General features: G+C 43.2%; 1 long non-coding RNA gene across 1 annotated transcript in view; it reads right to left on the reverse strand.

Moving 5' to 3' along the window:
- LOC144753494 (uncharacterized) overlaps window positions 1-14983 on the reverse strand; it is a 157910-nt gene that overhangs the window by 26007 nt on the left and 116920 nt on the right. The gene's annotated exons all lie outside the window — the stretch shown is intronic.

Raw genomic sequence — 14983 nt, forward strand, 5'->3', positions numbered from 1 at the left:
ATTTGTCTTCGTATTTTGTGCACTTCCAATTTAAGAAATGTTGCTTAGTTGGTGAGGCAAGGGTGTTTCTGTTCTATATTTGTGTAGCCCATGAACCTCTTTTTGAGATTCGTTGCTCTTTTGCTCTTGTTTAGACATCAAAACACTGTCCATGTTGGTAAAATGCTGACCAGACAAAAACCTAGAGGCCTGGCCTCCCTCCACTAGGCCTTGTAGCCATAGGCCAGTACTGTGTGGCCCAAGGTACTAGGTGGTTAGTGGGCCAGGTTTGCAGCATTATTTAATCGCATTTCAATGTGTGCTTTCCAGGTGTTCTTAAAAATGGGACAAATCGTCATTTGAGTGTGAAAGAAGACGTATCTCAAAACTGTTAATTAAATAGGCATCATGCTAATTTATGAAGGAAAAACTCTCTGGAACCATGTAAATGTATACTAATAATTAGTAACAGAACATTTAAAGGATTCAGATGACTTTGAAAGAAGCGCTGTAGCCATGGCTCACTGCACATGACCTTTAACACTTTTAGCCTACATGGGATTGTATTCTGATAGTTTCTAGTATTTTATAGTGATTTTGGTGATGGTTTAATAGAAGTCAAGCTGTTTTCAATTGTTTTATGTGTTATCTTTCTTGCAGTTACCTTATCTGGAACTGGGTATCTAGGAAACCATTTTGAAATTGTAATCCACACTGGCCCCCCTTAAGGGCATTCTAAATGCTGCAGCACCTCTCACTAGAGCATGAAGAAATATGACAACAACATCATTCCACCATGATGGAACTCCACAGTTTCTCCTTGCCAGACCACACAATCTTCAAACCCAGCTGCATCATCTTCAAAGCCATCATAATGCATTAACAATCCGCAACACAAAAAAGATGATGGACGGAATGTTGAACATTGTCAAACATTCACCCCCAGATCTGGGTTTAATCCATCATTATGTTGCTTGCCATGCCATTACAGTTTCTGGGTTTAATCCATCATTATTTTGCTCGCCATGCCATTCCAGTTTGGACCCAGATCTGTGACTGGGGGTGAATGTCTAAAATGTTTCAGCGCTACGTCCACCATCTCCTTGTGTTGGCTTTGTTCGCCCTAAATTGGCAGGATATGCCCAGACGTGAGTCCCTTGCTCACTTTGACTCTGGATTCGAGTTAGCCTGGTTGATGAGGAGTGCTACCCCAAAACCGGTCCCAGGGTGCTTGTTTACAGTCCAGGGAAGACCTGGCTTGGCAGTTCGAGCTGGACTGATCCCATGAGGGACAGGATCAAGACTGATTTGCACACAGCTGGGTCTGAACTGGGCTGGTGAAGTGAGCTACAATGATGGATTCAACCCAGATCTGTGACTGGGGGTGAGTATCTGAAAAGTTTAAGCGCTCCATCCATCATCTCCTTGTGTTTGTATATTTCACAAATGTGAAGTGCACCACAATGAATAAGTTCTTAAAAGTATTCATGTGAAGATTAAAGGACTTTTGGGATTTATACCAATTGGATGGACTAAATCATTTTGGAACTTATTCCTTGTGGTGCACTTCACGTTGGTCCTTGTAACTGCACCCTGGAAACAGCGGGAGTAGTGGATGTGCACACCATACAACAATAATACTTTGAACATTGGACTTACTCTGGGGGATTACTGGGGGAGGTGCATTGTGAGGTTTTTTTAGGCTTGCTGTTTCGCTTTGGTTGTATATCTCCTTGTGTTTGCTTAACAGTCCACAACCCAGCTATGTTTCCTATCACTGCTTGACTTTATGCTGGTCATTAACCCTGAACAGTGCTCCGCTGCTTTTGACTAGGTTTGCACTGTATGACTGAGACCCCTGCTTTCGTGGATGACATTGAGACGTAGAAAAGAAGATGTGCTGAAAAGAGAAAAAACAAGCAAAGGGCCTTCCCATCTATGCACCAATAATCTTAAATTATATTCCCATATCATTATGGACCGCCTAACCGAGCTCCACTTTAGAAAACAGATGAATGCCATTTTTTTTTAAACAGCATCAAGATGCTGTCACAGTCTACAAACCACCTATTCCTCCTATGCTATTTTGACTGTGTCTTTGGCTTCGACCCTGCACAGCACTTCGCAGCCTTCCAGCTAGGTTTGTGCTGTATAGAAATCTGTAAATACGTTGTTGGCATTAGATTCAACTAATACATTTTGAAGAAACCTATGCCAAACCTTTCCATCCAGTGGGACTAATATAATGTATTTCCAGTTAATCGAAAGTTAAAATTGTATGTACTTATTTCGTTAGTGTGTAAATTCTTTTTTATGTGTTTATAAGTGTTAATATTTATTCTTTTTTTTCTGATATCTATACCAAGAAAGTTGCTTTCTGAAAAGTCTATCAACAGTAGTCAATTGATGGCAGTGCACTTCCTGTGATGCCATTGGCTGTGATTTCACGCTGTATGCAAATTATGTGGTGCCCCAAAAGTCTTATAACCAGCCCTGAATGCAGGGTCTGTGGGTCGGTGGAGCGAGCTGTGCTCCTTGGGGCCCTGGCGGGGAGTAATCAGGCCGGAAAGATAGGGTGTAGGCAGCGCCAGAGGAATTTCACTTCTTACACCAGGAGAAAGTGGTCTGGTAAGGAGGTGCCGGGCAGAAAGGGTAGAGTGGAGACAGGAAAGGGGGGGCTTCACCTTTCTTTTCACCAGCAGGTGTATAGGTTTGAGGGGGTGCTCGGTCGAGAGGGTGGGGGGGTCGATGTGAGGGGCTTCACCTCTCCAGGTACAGAGAACTGGCAGCGAGTGCCCAGGTGGGCGAGGGACCTAGGCAGAGAGGGGAGGGAGGCTCAACCCCCCCCCCCCCCTCCCCCAGCTAGAGAGGCTCTGGATTGAGAGGGAGGGGGTTATACCGCTGCTCACACCGACAGGTATAGTACACCTTCCTCCCATGTCTGCGGGACATGTCACACCGCATGATTAATGTCCCGCGTGAATCTGCCGTCACTCCCCCCTGGGATGACAAGGAAGAGGGGGGGGGGGGGGCAAGGCACAGATCTATCGTCTGCATCGAGAGTTTACACTTTCCTGTTGAGAACACCTGCACATCACCATACGTTATTTGTTGTAAACAATGCGGTGTATGTGAGTGCTTCCATCAGTACACCCAAACGTTTTTTTTTATTTACATGTTGAGCGCTTTTTAAGTGTCGATAGTTAACTGTCGAAAAAGATAAATGGGACAGAAACGAGAAAAGAAACATAGTGCTTATGTCAAATTATATTCTCTAAAACAAGAGCCCCTCTAATACGGGGGTGTTTGTTTACAGGTGTATTTTATCATGCTTTTTCATAAGATAAAGCCTGATTCGATTTTAATTTGCGCAGCAAAATAAAAACATCACATTCCAAAAAAGTGTTTTGTTGCGTTTTTGTTATTGTTATAGGTGTTGCAGACGGCCCCGTCGTTGCATTGTTTCTATATAAACGAATAGTCCAACACAAACTGGGGACAGAACAGATTCGCTCTCCGAACCCCATTCAGTGTTCATCATTTTAATACACAATCCAGAACTTTCTGCAGGTGGCGCCCATACTGCCCGCCATGACCGAGAGTTTTGTGGATTGCTGTTCAGGGAAACATGGGTGCGTGAGATGCACGTGTATATGATTTCAAACGTATATGTATGTGTTTATATATTTTCGGGTACTTTTATGCGCGCGTGCCTGTGTACGCACTTATATTTTTCTTAAATGCGTTTAAATAGTCGTATACAATATACTTAAGTTTAGATTCCACATTTGAAATCCAAGATCAAAATGTAATATTTTATTTTATTAAATCCGACCGAACGGCTGTTACCTTCAGGCAAAACGCGGGTTTGTGCACGCAAATTCTTTAAATATTGGGCAAGGGTTTTCTAGTTTAAAACCTGAGTTGAAGTTAGTTTTTCCGGTTTTTGAACATGGCTGCTCCACAGGACGCACGAATGGCTAAATAGATCAATATCATCAGTGTACCAGATTTGATATGCGCCCCTTCCCCCACACAGACCACTTGCACTATGGACGTGACTGGGGCTTTGTCCCTTAAATTAAAGCGTTTACAATGTGTCTGAGTTGAGGTACAAATCGGGTCGCTCACAAAAAAAGCGAAATCCTACTCGTGATTTTCCAGACACCATAAGGCGGCGTGCTCCCAAAGGCCACAAGGAACAAAGACTATCTGAGCACAAGGACAACCCGCTTCGAAGCACACGAAGTTACCCGACCACGACACGGGAAGGGAGCGCAGACACCTGCACGTCCATGTCCGTTGGGACAAATACACGCAAATTCGGTCTATCCCGTGCACATGATTCTTTGAAGCTAAAATATATTAGGCGAACGAATATTTATTCCAATGAACACTTCTACATAAATATGTATGAAATCAGCACTGCACATGATAAAGTGCGTTCTGTCAGAACAAAATAAAATTACACGAGAACTTCAAAACGAATGTGAAAGAAAACATCGTCTGACAACTTCATAGTGGGAGCGGCTTAACTCTGCTTCGTCACGGGCACTACGAAAAACATAAGGACATTGGTTTTAGCTTTTCAATCAGTTAGAAAAAAGCATGGAAAGTATAATTTTAAGTGTGTTTTTAATTTGGTCATATAATATTATTTTCGAAACCTGTATGGATAAAAAGGCAAACAATGTGTAAGACAGTGGTTGAAGTAGATGGTGTGTGTGTGTGTGTGTGTGTAGAGAGGGAGGGACGCAATGCCATTGTGTGAGGAGACAGACAAGCGACCCTGTTAATGACACAGTTGGGTCATAATACACTAGTAACCACAGATGCGCATCCGACGCATGAACCTGTCTAACTGTGCAGATTTTGGGGCTGGTCTCAGAAGTAGTGGTGTGGTGGTGCAGTGCAAGGGTGCCTCGCAGAGGACCCCTGCAGGGGGCCTCCCACTAACAACAGATGCCACAGAAGCACGTGGCTCCTTAGATATTTTCGCGCGCTTTTCAAAGCAGCCTTAGTGAGGCCAGGGCAGCCTCCCTTCACCCACAGGGCTCTGTGCTGAGCCGCGCCTCTACTCGCCCACTTGTTCTCCGTGCCCGGACCTGGCATTTGCCTGCGCAAGGACGACGCAAACCGCCTGCCTGTGTGTGTTTGTCCTCAGTCAGTCTGTCCATACTTTTAAACATCTCAAGGTTGGGGCCCCTTCACAGCACTCTTAACTCGGTGTCGGTGCAAGACTGGAGAGCCCGAGTCCTGGAGAAGGAGGGCGCGCGCAGTGGCCACACCCCGCCAGTGCTGCGCAGCCCTACCCCCACCTCCCTGGTTCTCATTGAGGGGCAGAATTGGTGCCCCTGCTGCCAGCCGCATCTGCAGGCCACTCCTTTCCCATGAAATTCCCGCACTTTCGTCTCCTTTCCTTCCACAGCCCCGTGGCTCCCAGCCCTCCCCGACAAGCGGTGAGCTGCGCAGAGCTGAACCCACCCTCGCCGGACTGCCCACCAGAGCTACTACGGGGAGGAAAACAAACAGGAGTAAGAATTAGTAAAGAGGAGAGAAATGTAGCAATACAACTTTGTGAAGTTAGAAGTATTTTATGTGCACACACACCTATAGCTGCGCCAAAGCGCGTTGAGGCTGCATTGTTTTGAAAAGAGCGGCGCAAACTTCAAGTTCATGTACTTGTGCGCAGTATTTATCAAGCAGCCGAGCTTCTCCCAATGTGACGTTAAAGTAAAAAGCCTTGACCGACTCTGCGAGGAACAATCATGACCACTTCATAATGGTGATATTTTTGAGCACTGATTACTTTATTCTAAACTTTTGTTACCATACATTGCCGATTCAATTGCGCCTTCCCGCTGGGACCTGTGATGCACCATCTCAATAAGTGGTTGCAGGTGGCTTGAGGTGCATGGAGAGGTATGGGTTGCAGAATTTTTACTTGTAAAATAGCGCATCGACGACCATGGGATGATACCCCGGCGCTTGCCCATTGGCAACTCTGGAGTTTGGAGGACAGAGTCATGTGGGCTATGTCCAAGTTCTATGTGTCATTGTCTGCACCCCTCTCCCCCTTACCATAGCTGTTGAATGTCACCCCTTGCCCTGAGGAGACGCAGGAAAACGGACAGAAACCGCACACTGCAACATTATTACCTTTCATTGCAAATGCAGCGTTTATTTTTTTTAAATTAAAACAATACACGAGCATCCATCCGTCCGTCCGCCTGCCTGTCTATCTACATGTGTGCCGCCATAAAAATCATTTCTGAATACTCAATTAGAGACGCCACTTGGCTTGCCTGCCTGCCTTTAGAGATGTATTCTGAAGGGGTGAGTGAGGCGGGCTGGCTTTCAAAACATCCCCACATCTGCGTGGGAACAAGTGCATATTTACCCTGGGCTGCTGCCCCCAGGCTGGGAACAGAACTCTGCTTCTGTATAATAAGAACAATTATTTGGTTAATAGCGGCTAACCGCTCTAGTTTCGAAGCTCTTTAACAGGTGTCGTTGCCCAACGGTTCTTATTGGTTTAACCCGAATGGTGAAAAGGTGAGTGGTTCTGCTGGGCTCTGAACCCACGACCGTCAGATCCCTGTGTCGGTTAATGAGATGCGTGGTAAATGCTGGTATTCGACCCCTTGACGGTACATGACACACGTTTTTGTATCTCGGTAGCGGATGATGAAAGGCTGAGTGCGCGGGCTAGGATTTGAGCCCCTTCCCGTGAGATGGCACATCGATTTTTTGAAAGATAAAATGTGGAGCAGGCGTGGTGGGTTTGAAATTGTGGTCGTCACTCGGATCTCTGTAGTGGAAGCATGAGGTATACGTCCGTAGAGAAGAACATTGTATCCGCATTATCCGTACATGGTTTTTGTTGCTTGTTCAACGACAAACCTAGAACACAAACGGATGCTTCATTGAAATGGATGAGCTTGTGGGCAACATTTTCTATGCACAGTCAAGGAATGTATGTGTTCTGAGATCTCGCGACAGAACCCCTCTTTATAGTGCATTATACATTCGACAGCCTTCTGTTGCATGAAATGTCCTGCTTTGTTTTTCAGAGCATCCTGTGCACATACATGTCGTTTACGTTTTAAAAATACTTCAGCGTGCATAATGTTTTTTTTTCTTAATCTAGGAATGCTTTGGCGTCAACGCGTTTTATGACTGGCGTTAGCCATGGCCTTCTGATTTTAGCAAAATCACACACACACACACATATATATATATATATATATATATATATATAATATATATATATATATATATATATATATATATATATATATATATATATATATATATATATATATATATATATATATATATATATATATATATATATATATATATATATTTAAAGGACTTTCAGCCAGCCCTCTTCATCCATTGGCCCGTTGTCGACCAATATATTCTTCCACCAACTACAGCGTATAAAGCGGGGCAGTGGGTCAGCTCATTTCATGCATTAGCTAACTGCACACCTCGGTCACAAGGAGAACGTTTGCACACTTCAGTGTCAGGGTCTACCATGGCAATGAATATTTTTGTGACCAAAAACAATTTTGTTTGTATCCATTTTTAATATTCTCGAAGGCCCCTGCAGCTCCCTCATCTGAAATACGTTCCCAAAACCACGTCAAAACAAGCACCGAGGCGACAAAGCCAAAAAGCTGTCAACTGACACCAGATCTTTTTTTCCGTTGCCAGTGCTTGTTTTAAAAAGGGATTGGCAGTTGCCACCTCGTGCCAGTGTGGGTAAAAATCAGATTATGTAGTTTTGCCCATGCAATTATCTAATGCAAAATTCGGAGTTAAGGCACTATGAGTGATTCTGCTCCACTGTCTCAGAAATGGCTGCAGGAGTGCGGGAGTGGGGGAGGAGTTATGCTACAGACTACAGTAACACACACACACACACCACGTGACTGCCCCTTTTACTACAAGCAAAGCAGGCCAGCTGACACGCATGTCCTCTCAATTCAATAACTGCAGGTTGACAGGAGTATGCGCATTCCTGTCCTTTTCCATCACCGAGTGCATGTGTGCCACTTCCTTCAGCCATTCAGAAAACGTGAAATCCCATTAGCAAGTATAGGCCAGGCCTCCCATTCAATAGAAACCTGAGGCCATAACTGAGCACATAGCTGCCACTCCATTCGGACATTTCATAAATAAGCAAGTATCGTTAAACCAGCAGGTCTGGCCTAGGCAAGCTGGTACAATGGTTATTTTTATTTTTTTATTTTAAGCATATGTGCAAAAAAAACAATATGCCACTGTCTAAATGTGGCAAAACAATATAAAATGTAAATTTAAAAACAAATGAACCATCACATATATATTTAATAGAACAGCACAGACACTTCTTAGCAGGCAGGTGAACTTACAAAAGATAAAGCAACTATTTTCACAGGAAAATATGATTATTACTGGCACCAAGAAAATGCACTGTTAGCTTTTAATTACTGAAATCTGAAAAATAGTTTTAACACACAAGGATGACTAAAAACAATAAAAAAAGAAAATGGAAAGTATTTGCCCACTACTGTGTACTGAAGTGTTCCTCATTTCATTCAGATGTGCCCATGTAATCAGGGAACATGCTGTCACTCAAAATACAACAGAGCCAATGGCTGAAGTGGGGTGACACTTTACCCCACGCTGTATGCTGTGCTGGGTGGAAGTAAAATGTGAGTGACAGCTGAAGAGACTGATTGATAAAGAGGCTTGACCAAAAGTACCTCTATGTATGTATATATAAATATATATTGTATTTATGATTTTTTTTATTACATGCATGAATCTGGTGAAATAATGAATGCTGTCTCTAGGCCAGACCTAAAATAAATATCGCCAATAACATATCTTAATTCAAAGCTTTATTTCGATATGCACAAGATATCGTAAAAGCACATACAAAGTTTAAAAGAAAAACCACAATTCATAAAGCTTACATTTTGCAAGGTTGATTACAGTAAAAACATTCATGTTACTATAAATAAATTAAGAGGCATATTAAACATTAGCAGCTTTGTGGAATTTAAAAACGGGATTAAAAACGAAGTCATCTCATAGCTTTTGCTCTAATTACCCATACCCAGCTCAGAAATTTGGCAACCCCACAAACTAAGCATGTGCTAGTGTCAGTCGTAAGTATTCTTAAAGCTACGGAATGATTCCTAGTTCCGAGCAATAGACATGCAGGTTTTAGCCATTTCTGTCTCGGTTTTGCATAGGCTGGGCCTGCAAAAAAGACATGAGCGATGCTTTCAGTGACGCCTTCACAAATTGGGCAGTCAGGTGGGGTTTGGTACGGGGGCTTCCACTTACAGGTGTAATCGTGTAAGGGTAGGTTTCCCAGCCTGAACTGGATAAACAGCGATCTATCCCTTGGTTTTTGGATAAAATCCAAGTAAGGCTCCAAACGAGGCTTGGGTTTATGCTGTTTAAACTCTTCGGTCAGCCTTCCTTGGTTTAGGTCCCTTAGATCTTGCTCGTCCACCCAATTGCAGTAGGCTCGTTTAATTTCAAACTTAGATAAGGGAACTCCAAGCTCCAGATTGATTGGCAAACCAGTGTCGTTCAAGAGCTTCTTAATGTTACGGATCCAGCTGGCTTTGTGGGAGCCATTAAGATTCATAACCTCCATCATACCATCAAGGTACATAGAGAGCTCAGGGGTCCGCCATAGCCTAGCCCAATATAAAAGAGGCCGTAGCCTGGCTAGGTCCCGGATGGAGCGGCGACCCAGATCGCTCAGTAATGGTTTGATGGGGGTGCCCATTGGTAGGGATACCAGCTCTCTAAGGAACTTATTCTCGGAAGTGATAAGGACATTAATGCTTTCGAAACCCCACAACTCTGCACCATAGAGGGCGCTGCCCACAGCCTTTGCAGCATATATATCCAAGGCAGGGGCAACGGGCCTAGAGGAGGACATACGATGTTCCCGCCCCAAAACACCAGCCACCCTCAGACCATTCTCAAGCACATAACTGCAATTTCCTTCAGCCATTTAATAAATAAACAAGCATTGCCAAGGTCAATTTGTCTGGTCTTGGCAAACTGATGCAATAGTTTTTTTTATTGCAAACATAAGCCACAAAAAAAGAAAAATGCAGCTACCTAGATCTACCTTTCATAGACTTGCAATACAAAGTTAGCATTTGAAAACCTAACCTATCACATATAATTTTGATAGAATTGTATGAGTGCTTCCTAGCACCCATGATTTCTTAGAACAGGTCTAGAAACCTTTATCAGTTATAATACACAATATAGGAGCTCACAGAAAAACAGGACTTTTGTTAGCACAAATAAGAGGCAGTACTGGCTCTGAATTACTGTAACCTGAAGACATAGTTTAAGTATACACTACGACTAAAACAAGGAAATAGGATAAATAATGCAACAAATAAATCATTTGAAAAGTAAAGTATTGCCACACCAGCAATAGCTGTGAAGTGTACTTCTTTATAGGTGATCTTTCGCATGTGATGGGACTAAATGCAGTCATTCACAGTGCAGGAGAGACAGTGGCTGAAGTGGGCTGACCTGTGTCCCATGTTGCATTTTATGGTGAGCTGAAGGCAAATATGAATGATAGTTGAGCAGACCAATTGGTGAAGAGGGATGGTCGAAAGCCTCTCTATGTATGTATATATGTATGCATTTTTATTTGAAAATTGTTTGATTACATGAGGTTAGTGATGCAGCTAAAGCTGTCTCTATGCCAGACCCGAAAAGAATATTTCAAAGTGCCTATCTGTCACTTCCTCCATGTAGTTAATATGTAGGTGAATGATCTAGTCCCCTGTGACACATATACAACTACAAGATACTACATTCTGACACTCTTCCCCTATACATTGTGGACTCCCACACCTCCCCTCTTCATACCCTTTCTCCATCAACCAAATAAAAATATGATACTGGGGCATTTTTCTACTTTCTTTCCACAACCAATATGGAAATGACATTAAAGTACTCACAGTGCTCGTGACAGAAACACGGCGCCACAACCACTGAAAATGAGACCAGTAACACTTGCTTTCCAAAAATGATTATTAAGTGACAAAGAGACAAAGGCAGGGCCGTCTTAACAGCATTATAGTCCCCCATGCAAAACAGTTCACTGGGCCCTGCCTCCACAACCACTAACAGGAATAAAAATCTTTAACAGAAAATTGGAGTTAAATTCTGGTCTGCATGGGCCCCTATGCTCGTGGGACCCCTGGGTAACTGCCTAGCGTGCCCATACGTTAAGATGGCGCTGCAACTAGGCAGGTGGAGAAACACAATAGCTTACTGCCCCAAAGATGAAAGAACTATCCCACATCTATCTAGACTGAATTTTCACACCACAGCAGTAAATCTAAGGATTTAAGGAGTCCATGATTGGCATAAGCAATCAACATTGTCATGTCAGCAGTCAAAGTGTATATATGAAATCACGTTTTCCACCCCTGGAATTTTGTTGACTGAAGTCCATACACTGATCTCTAGATACATGATGGTTGGTACAATATTGTTGCATGTGGGCACACGTGGGGAAACAGTTGAATATATTAATGCTTAGGTCAAGTGAAGGGAGACAGATTTCATTTTCATAGTGGGGCTGAGACACTTGAAGATGTGACTTGTCCCAAAATGGCAGATGTATGGCCAATCAACCCGGAGGCTCTATATCTGTTTGTCTGTTCAGTGGTGCACTGGTTTTGGTTGCACTTTGGGGATAATATATCAAGGCAACATATATATGGTCCATTGCATAATTGTGTAGCAAGACTGGTCCATCTGTTTAAGTGTGCCTCTCATTTCGTCTCCTTCCACATACAACCTCCATTGACATTGACAACAACCCTAGTAAGGCTCAATGTAAGTGTGGACAAAGAAAAGGGCATGCCCTCCTTGGGACTGTTAGGGTATGTTAAAGGCAATGGGACATAATACTACATGGGACACTGTGCAGCAAATTTTGCACCTTACAAGCACATCAGTAAATAAAACATATCACCATGAGTGACCCACTCACCTCCAGGGTCGGATTGGTAACGTGGGCACTCGGGAAATGCCAGAGGGGCTAATGTCTGAGTTCCAGCTGTGGGAAGCTTTTTTGAGCAGTCTGTGGGTCCGATTTGGGTGGTTTCAGCCTTGTTTGGGCACCGCCAGCGGCCCAGTGGGTGCCTAAGTGTCCTTTCTGGAAGCAGATGGACGTCCATTACCTCCCTTTTGTCAACGGGCAGAGGTGTCACTCCATTTCTCTTGCTGGGCCGGCCCATTAATATATGCATATTGAGCGGAGGCAGGGGGGCCTAAGCAAAAGTGGCCTCACTTGTTTTCAGGTGTGTTTCGCCAGTGTAAACTAATCCATGCATTTTTTTCGAACCCCCCCCCACTTTTTTTAACAACATTTCGCCGAAGCAGTGTTTTTTTGCAGAAAGGCAATATGCAAATGTGGGCCATTTTTCTTTAGCGTGCCTGGGCCAATTTGTAATCCCAATCCAACCCTGCTGACCTCACCTTCCGTTACTTCCACCCATCCGTGCACATGAAAAAACGAAGCCACTCGCGTCACTCAGGTGCATTCAATCAAAGAAGTCTCATCGGCCTTCCACTCACAAAACACATCAAATATACTAAATACACACATCATTGCATGCTCACTTGGCAGTCATACATGCAACAAACTTTCCTGACTTCTTCTGTACACATAGCTTTAGATGTTGTTTTTGTTACAGATTCCAGACTCTCTCGGCTAGCATTCATAACACTGAAGTTAGTGTTGCAAGTGTCTTTCAAATCCATTATGCTCCTCTTCTACCACTTCCATCTGTCAACAACTCAGACTACTTTAACATGACTTACCAATCCATCCCTCTGGGATGTTAGAGCTAACTACAATGACGATGTCTAGCTATGACCAAAAAGTGTTCTGTGATTTCAATCCTCCATGCGATGCATCGACCAAGACAACGAAGAAGGCCTTCTGCAACCTGCTGAACACTTTGAGTTCACTCAGCCTCTTACACAGGCAACACACATTATAGAGAATACCTAGACTTCATAGGCAATGCCATGAACACCTAACTTCCTCAGTCGCGGCCCGCAAAGGTAAGAGCGGTGGGCAGGGTTGGTGGGGGGATTCGACAGACGCAGAGGAGGGAAAATTAATTATTTATTGAATTTTCTCTCAGCATCGTCTGTCAAATCGCCCCACTCCGCCCCACCGCTTGCACAGACTGCTCCTGCACTTCCTGTTCCTCAAGACTCGTTGATTGGTCATTTCTTGCATTCATCACCTTCAAACTGTGGCACCCATCACCCACTCACAGAGGACAACTAAAATCAGCAATTCAGTTAGGCCTGCCATGCAAAAGCGTCCCTACCAGCGTACCACATTACTAGCTGTGGTCACTAGGAGCTACCTCTGAACCTGTCCTGCTGCACGAAGGTCCAATTCAGAAACTCTACAGCAACAAATGTGTCTTAAGACAGGAGTGAATGCTCATTCAGACTTAGAATCTTAAGGTTTCATTTCACCCATACAGAATCATCTTCTCAAATGGATACACAGTCAAGATTGATATCTCCACAACATTGGCAGCATTGCCTAAAACACAGAGGGGCCACGAGTGTGAAGGCCCTTTGTGAATCAGGCCCAAAGTATCAGAATAAGGCTGTGGTTGCAGTGGACACAGAAACTACCAACCCCTTTGAGGTGGGTAGAATGCCTAGAGATCAAGGAACATAAGGGTATGTACTGGTGAGGGGGTGGGGGGCTAGAATAAGGATGTAGACAAGCAGGGCATTAGTGATCCAGAGAGGGCTAGATTTGTTATTCCAGGCAGATATTGGGAATTAAGTCTTATAAAAAAAATGCTTCTATTGTGCATTAATAATTATTAAAAGTGATTTATACAATTAATTTAAAGTAATTATATTTAATACCATTTATTGTTACATTATTTTGTAACCACAACAAAGGTTATTGCAATATTTCATATTTCATTAAAAATATGAACCATTTTTCAAAAGATATTTTTAACCTTAAATTATATTTATTTAAATATTTTTCTATTTGAAATACTTTAATTCAATTTAATATTCTTTCCTAGGGGATTTTATTTTAAGGTCCTTTCTCCATTACCTTCTATGGGAGTGTGTTGCAGTACCAGTAGTTGTCCATGTGTTGTGCTGGACTTAATTGAGCACTGAGCTGGAGTAGTTTACTCCTGTTATGGGTCCTTTTGTGGCTGTAATAACTTTAGAAGGGCAGTTTGTGAATATCAATGGACTTACTCTTTTGTGTGTGGATACACAGCCCTCTCCATTAACCCCTCATTAACCTTCTCTTAAACTGTCTTCACTCCTCCATATTTCCCTCCCCTTTAGTAGTAAGCTTTCCCCATTTTACAGCTACTCCTCCCTGTCCCTCCCACCATTAATACTAAAATGTATTCTTACATTTGCGGAGACTCTGCAGTTGGGAGATCTCTGCACAGAAAAAGATAGCAGAAGTGAAGGCACAAACTCTGCACTGAAGCTTATGAAAAACATTTTGTAGTTCATTTGTAGTAATAGTAAAGTACTACAAACATACTACAAAATGCAGTTTGTGAATGGCCTCATGGCTTTTGGGGGCGGGCGAGTAAGTGTGTGCAAATGTGTGCGGGTGTGTTTGTGTCTGTGTGTTTAAAGGGTCTTGAGGAAAGGGGGAAGCATAAAAGTTTCTCTGTGCTTGCCATCAATGTGCAAACTGTCTGCAATTCCAATGACTCCTTCACTGATGAGTATGTTGCCTTTCCTGGGTGCAGACATGAGAGCAAAGTTTTACGACAGTCACCTCTTACACACAAATTGGTTTTTGGTGATTACACTGACATGCTGCAGCTATGATTTTGTAGAGAAAGTAGTCACACCGTCACTTATAATTTCACCTCATCACAACACATCCATTGTAATAATTTTGACGGTAAGCATGTGTGGA

Source organism: Lissotriton helveticus, chromosome 5_1, assembly GCF_964261635.1.
Source record: "Lissotriton helveticus chromosome 5_1, aLisHel1.1, whole genome shotgun sequence".
Lineage (NCBI taxonomy): Eukaryota > Metazoa > Chordata > Amphibia > Caudata > Salamandridae > Lissotriton > Lissotriton helveticus.